The following is a 6,000-nucleotide window of genomic DNA, read 5'->3' as shown; positions in this document are numbered from 1 at the left end:
TCCTTGGAGCTTTTTCAAAAATGTATGAAAATTGAAAAAGATGAGGGTAAAAGTATATATTTTGTTTTAATAAGGTTTTTGTAGGAGGACAAACATGACACAAACCTTCCTAATTGTTATAAATCCCACTGTTTAATTTAAACATTTTTCAATAAAGACAGTATTTGACGAGCACCGGTTTGTCCTACTAACTTCAGCAGTCTTTGAACTCACCGTAGTTTGTTTACGTGTCCAACGCTGCCACAGAAAGACATGTTTTATGCCACTCCTTATGCACAAAAGTGAGCTTTGTTGATGTTATTGACTTGTTGGAGTGCTAATCAGGAATATTTGGTCAGTGCATGACTGTAAGCTAATTGATGCTAACACGCTATTGACGGAGATAGATATCTACATATACCCATATTTTAGAGTAATTTCTTTGTTTGGTCATATTTTAAGCAGTTTGTGTTTTTCCAATTGTTCTCTTTCTGTTTGTCCGCATGTAAACTGTGTGTGTGTTAGCCTTGAAGCTTTGGAATGTAGGAAGTTGGAGTACTCCCTAAATATCTTATCTTAGTTGAACAAGGAACCTGTATGTTCCATCTGGGGAGGGTAGGGGCTGTTTGCGGATTCAAGAAGTAGTCTCTTCCCGTTTGAATGTTAGATCAATTTGGGCAATGCGATTGAAAGGTTGTTGTATCTAGATTGGTCAACCAAAGCTTTGGTAATAAAATATAAAAATGAGCAACTCTGCCTGGGATTCATTTATAACCAGCTTATGTGTCATCTAACGAATCTGGGGGGTGACCAGCAGAAAATTAAGGTCAGAACACAACAATTGGGGGCTTTCGTCCGGGATGACACGCTGAGAATTGGACTTCTCTTGCAACCTTCCGGACAGACCCACTTGGCCAACACAAAAATCAAGGTAAGCTGAGCCTTTTTTCTAAAGTCTGCATTCGGAGTCTGTCCTGAAGTTTGTAAGTCAAACACTGTTTTGTGTCCCAGAGACAAAGTGGTGATTTTGATAAATTGGTTGCATGTTTGCCTTGTCCGCCATTACATAAAAGTTGTAAATAAGTGGTCAACTCACGGAATTGTGTCAAGATTACCGTGACAGGCTGCTTCACCGAGGAGTGGGCAAATAGTCAGGTGTGGCTTGCCCTGGGGAATTGGTCTCCCCTAAAAGAGTAACGGGTCGGAGGACCGTTGTGTGGATAGTAAATACTTCCCGGCTGTAAGATCTATGTGACATTAACGTGTGGACGAAAATTAAGGATGGTTGGAAGCCAATTGTGAAAGTACAATATTATATTCCCCAGTTGCGAGATCCATGTGACACTAACGTGTGCACGAAAATTAAGGACCGTAAAGGTGGAGGCCTTTCTATACCACATGACAAATTCTGTGGTTGGAGGCCATTTTTAAAAGTACAATAAAGTTCCCGGTTGAGAGATCCAGGCGGCACTCAGGTGTGCGCTAAAATTAAGGAAAATAGACACGATGGCAAAGGAGTGTGACAGACAGGAATGTGATGGCGGCTGGGAAAATTTAATCAATCGTTACTGTTTAATGATCAATTGAATGTACTGTTGTCGACTATGAAATTAACAAGTATAGTTTAAAAAAAGAAAATAAAAAGAGAATGTTTCTTGAAAGGGGTAAGAGGGAGTTTACAACACTCTAAAGTAGTGAACTCAAACATTTGGTAAAATAAAAAAAGTGACAAATGAAGGTATTTGTAAATGGTATTCTTGTGTCAGCGTATGTGGTTGGTGGTGGTTCGCTGCAGGTTTGTTTGTTTGGTCGGTTGGTTGTTAACTCGTACAACTGAAATACATTTGTTTTATAGTTGCTATTATAATACCTAGTTCAGAATTCATATGAGTGAATGATCCATCCATTTGGTTATCTTCCTCCACTTATCGGAGGTCGGGTCGCGGGGTCAGCAGCCAAAGCAGGGAGGCCCAGTGACTTCACTGCCACCTAGTCATTTAGTGTAGGTCAGACTGAATGATAATCTTGTTTGTTATTATTTAGGTTTGATATAATACAGCTGTGCTTCTGGGTGAGACATTTGAGATAAGAGATGTGTCTGTACGTCTGAAGAGGGCAGAAAGTAAGTACAAACAAAAAGTTGCCACACTCTCTAGTCCAGTCAAAACAAAAAGTCCCCTAATCAGAGGACATACTGAGCTATGAGAGCTTAAGTAAACAGACAGCAAGATGACCACAAAGAATAATTGAAAAAATAACTATAACCTTTACAACCGGTTGCTTTGAATAGTGTTGAATAATGATTACAAATAAAAGTGTCGATTAATAACTATTATAAGAGTTGCTATGTAAAGCATGATAAAGTGATATACAATTATTCACATGTTTATAGGCAGAAAAAAAAACGCTCTTTGAGTGTGGTTCGCCTTATCTCTTGGAATGTGCACTCGCGCACACACACACAACTTTGTGTGTGTGTGTGTGTGTGTGTGTGTGTGTGTGTGTGTGTGTGTGTGTGTGTGTGTGTGTGTGTGTGTGTGTGTGTGTGTGTGTGTGTGTGTGTGATGCATTGGACGGGAAGTCAAAGTGCATAACTAACGAACTGATAGACAAAAATGATAGTCTAATTGATTTATAGATAATCTTTAGATGATTCAACATTTGTTTGACTTTTAATGGGACAAATAATGCTGTGGTTTTAAACGTGATATGCAGAATTGGACTAAGCAAGAGGACAAAGACAAGGCTGTGACAGAATAACAAGGAAACAACTCCTTAATTTACCAATCAATCACTCAATCAATTAATGATTATTTATAGAGCCCTAAATCACTAGTGTCTCAAAGGGCTGCACAAACCACAACGATATCCTCGGTAGAGCCCACATAAGGGCAAGGAAAACTCACACCCATAGGGACGTCGGTGACAATGATGATTATGAGAAACCTTGGAGAGGACCGCATATGTGGGCAACCCACCACCCCTCTAGGGGAATCGAAACCAATGGATGTCGAGCGGGTCCAACATGATACTGTGAAAGTTCAATCCATATTTGATCCAACACAACCGTGAGAGTCCAGTCCAAAGTGGATCCAACACAGCAGAGAGAGTACCGTCCACAGTGGAGCCAACAGGAAACCATCCCAAGCGGAGGCGGATCAGCAGCGCAGAGATGTTCCAGCCGATACACAGGCGAGCGGTCCATCCTGGGTCCCCAATCAGGTCAGCCAGCACTTCGTCCATGGCCACCGGACCGGACCTCCTCCAGTGGGACGGAGGAGAAAAAGAAAAGAAACGGCAGATCAACTGGTCTAAAAAGGGAGTCTATTTAAAGGCTAGAGTATACAAATGAGTTTTAAGTTGAGACTTAAATGCTTCTACTGAGGTAGCATCTCGAACTGTTACCGGGAGGGCATTCCAGAGTACTGGAGCTCGAAAATACTCTATAGCCCGCAGACTTTTTTTGGGCTCTGGGAAAAACTAATAAGCCGGAGCCCTTTGAACGCAGGTTTCTTGCCGGGACATATGGTACAATATAATTGGCAAGATAAGCTGGAGCTAGACCGTGTAGTATTTTATACGTAAGTAGTGAAACCTTAAAGTCACATCTTTAGTGCACAGGAAGCCAGTGCAGGCGTAGGCGTAATATGATCAAACTTTCTTGTTCTTGTCAAAAGTGTAGCAGCCGCATTTTGTACCAACTGTAATCTTTTAATGCTAGACATGGGGAGCGAGGCTTTAGTAACTTACACACATAGTCTCACAGCCCTGAAGAAGATGCCGAGAGAGATCTTCTCCCGTTGACCTGCCGTCTACCGTCGTGTAGATCTACCAGACCTGCTCAACTGCTGTATTATATATCCAAAGCGATCATATATCCTTACTTGAGATCAACCTATGTACTCGATGGTATACAACTTCTCTTACTTGTTTTCAGCATAACTATTGGTGTCGTTACAATAAGTGAGAAGTTTGATGTTGATCCCCGTTTCGTTACCTAAATTACTCTGATTTTGATACGCGGAAGACAGGATGTTACACCTAGCAGTATTCCCTGACAGACTGATACTTAGGCTTATTCAGATAGATTCCAAGATGGCGCCCGGACGGGCTGCAGCATCGCGGAGCTCTTGCTAAAGATGAAACATTTGGCAGAAATACCGGACAATTCTGTAAACTTTATGGCTGGCTCACATTGTGGTCACTCCGTAATCACGTACTACTGCCAGACACTTCTGGATGTGGACATATCGGGCCGTTTTGGACTGATAGACGCGTGCTTGCTAGACCTGCTAACTAGCACGGGAATACTTCGGCGGCTACATCCAGCGGCCTGTGAAGCAGCGGAGTATAGTCCCAGCGGGGGCCGTCTACGGAGCAGACGCCAGCGGTGTGATCGGAAACGCGGATGTCGAGCGGGGCTAAAAACAAAGCAGAAGGCTAATCCCCACAGAACACCACTTCCCTCCATCCTGAAGCCGGATTTAAATGGAAGATGCGAGACTACTGGTCTGGGTAAGGAGTCAGTTAAATTAGAACAAGTTTTTTCTGCTTTGATTGTTTCAGAGTTGGACATGTGTTCTACTGAGGTGGCAAACTATGATGCGTGCAGTTTATCTAAGCAACAAACAAGCAATCGGAACATGCGTTCTACTGAGGTGGCAAACTATGATGCGTGCAGTTTATCAAAGCAACAAACAAACAATCGGAAAATTCCCGTCGTATCAATTCCTACATATGGTCGTAATTATACTAAATGCACTGGGCATAATAAACACAACATTATTAATGTTGCTACTACGGATAATTTGATCAAAAATTCCCTAAAACAGCCCATTACTTATAATATAGGTTTTTTAAACATAAGATCATTGTCTCCCAAAACGTTGTTAGTTAATGATATCATCAGAGACAACAATCTTAACGCCATCGGTCTCAGCAAAATCTGGCTTAAACCAAACGACTTTTCTGCGCTAAATGAGGCATGTCCTCCTAACTTTACACATGGGCATATTGCCAGTCCCCTTAAAAGGGGTGGGGAGTCGCACTAATATACAACGAAAACTTCAACCTTAGTCCTAACATAAATAATAAATATAAATCGTTTGAGGTGCTTACAATGAGGTCTGTCACACCGCTGCCTCTACACCTGGCTGTTATCTACCGCCCCCCAGGGCCCTATTCGGACTTTATCAGTGAATTCTCAGAGTTCGTTGCTGATCTAGTGACGCACGCCGATAATATAATCATAATGGGGGACTTTAATATCCATATGAATACCCCATCGGACCCACCGTGCGTAGCGCTCCAGACTATAATTGATAGCTGTGGTCTTACACAAATAATAAATGAACCCACGCATCGCAACGGTAATACAATAGACCTAGTGCTTGTCAGGGGTATCACCGTTTCCAAAAATACGATACTCCCGTATACTAAAGTATTGTCCGATCATTACCTTATAAAATTCGAGGTTCACACACATGTTCGTCAAACTAATAATAATAACTGCTATAGCAGCCGCAACATTAATACGGCCGCAACGACAACTCTTGCTGACCTACTGCCCTCGGTAATGGCACCATTCCCAAAATATGTGGGCTCTATTGATAACCTCACTAACAACTTTAACGACGCCCTGCGCGAAACCATTGATAACATAGTACCGCTAAAGTTAAAAATGGCTCCAAAAAAGCGTACCACGTGGTTTACAGAAGAAACTAGAGCTCAGAAATTATCATGTAGAAAGCTGGAACGCAAATGGCGCACGACTAAACTTGAGGTGCACCATCAAGCATGGAGTGATGGTTTAATAACTTATAAACACATGCTTACCTTAGCTATAGCTAAATATTACTCAAATCTCATCCACCGTAATAAAAACGATCCTAAATTTTAGTTTAGTACGGTAGCATCGCTAACCCAAAAAGGGACCCCTTCCAGTAGCTCCACCCACTCAGCTGATGACTTTATGCAATTCTTTAATAAGAAAATTGAAGTCATTAGAAAGGAGATTAAATA

At 41.8% G+C, this 6,000-nt stretch overlaps 1 long non-coding RNA gene across 3 annotated transcripts in view; it reads left to right on the top strand.

Moving 5' to 3' along the window:
* Nucleotides 1-588: 588 nt before the first annotated feature.
* LOC133568931 (uncharacterized) overlaps nt 589-6,000 on the top strand; it is a 31,304-nt gene continuing 25,892 nt past the window's right edge. For 2 of the 3 annotated variants that reach the window (XR_009809698.1, XR_009809697.1), the window contains exon 1: nt 589-910. This is a non-coding gene — a long non-coding RNA (uncharacterized LOC133568931). The remainder of the gene's footprint in view (nt 911-6,000) is intronic. The other variant, XR_009809696.1, reaches the window with a different exon arrangement.

The sequence above is a fragment of the Nerophis ophidion genome, linkage group LG14 (assembly GCF_033978795.1).
Source record: "Nerophis ophidion isolate RoL-2023_Sa linkage group LG14, RoL_Noph_v1.0, whole genome shotgun sequence".
In the NCBI taxonomy this organism is placed as follows: domain Eukaryota; kingdom Metazoa; phylum Chordata; class Actinopteri; order Syngnathiformes; family Syngnathidae; genus Nerophis; species Nerophis ophidion.
Note: the sequence above shows the minus strand (reverse complement) of the source record. Positions and strands in the feature narration are given on the sequence as shown.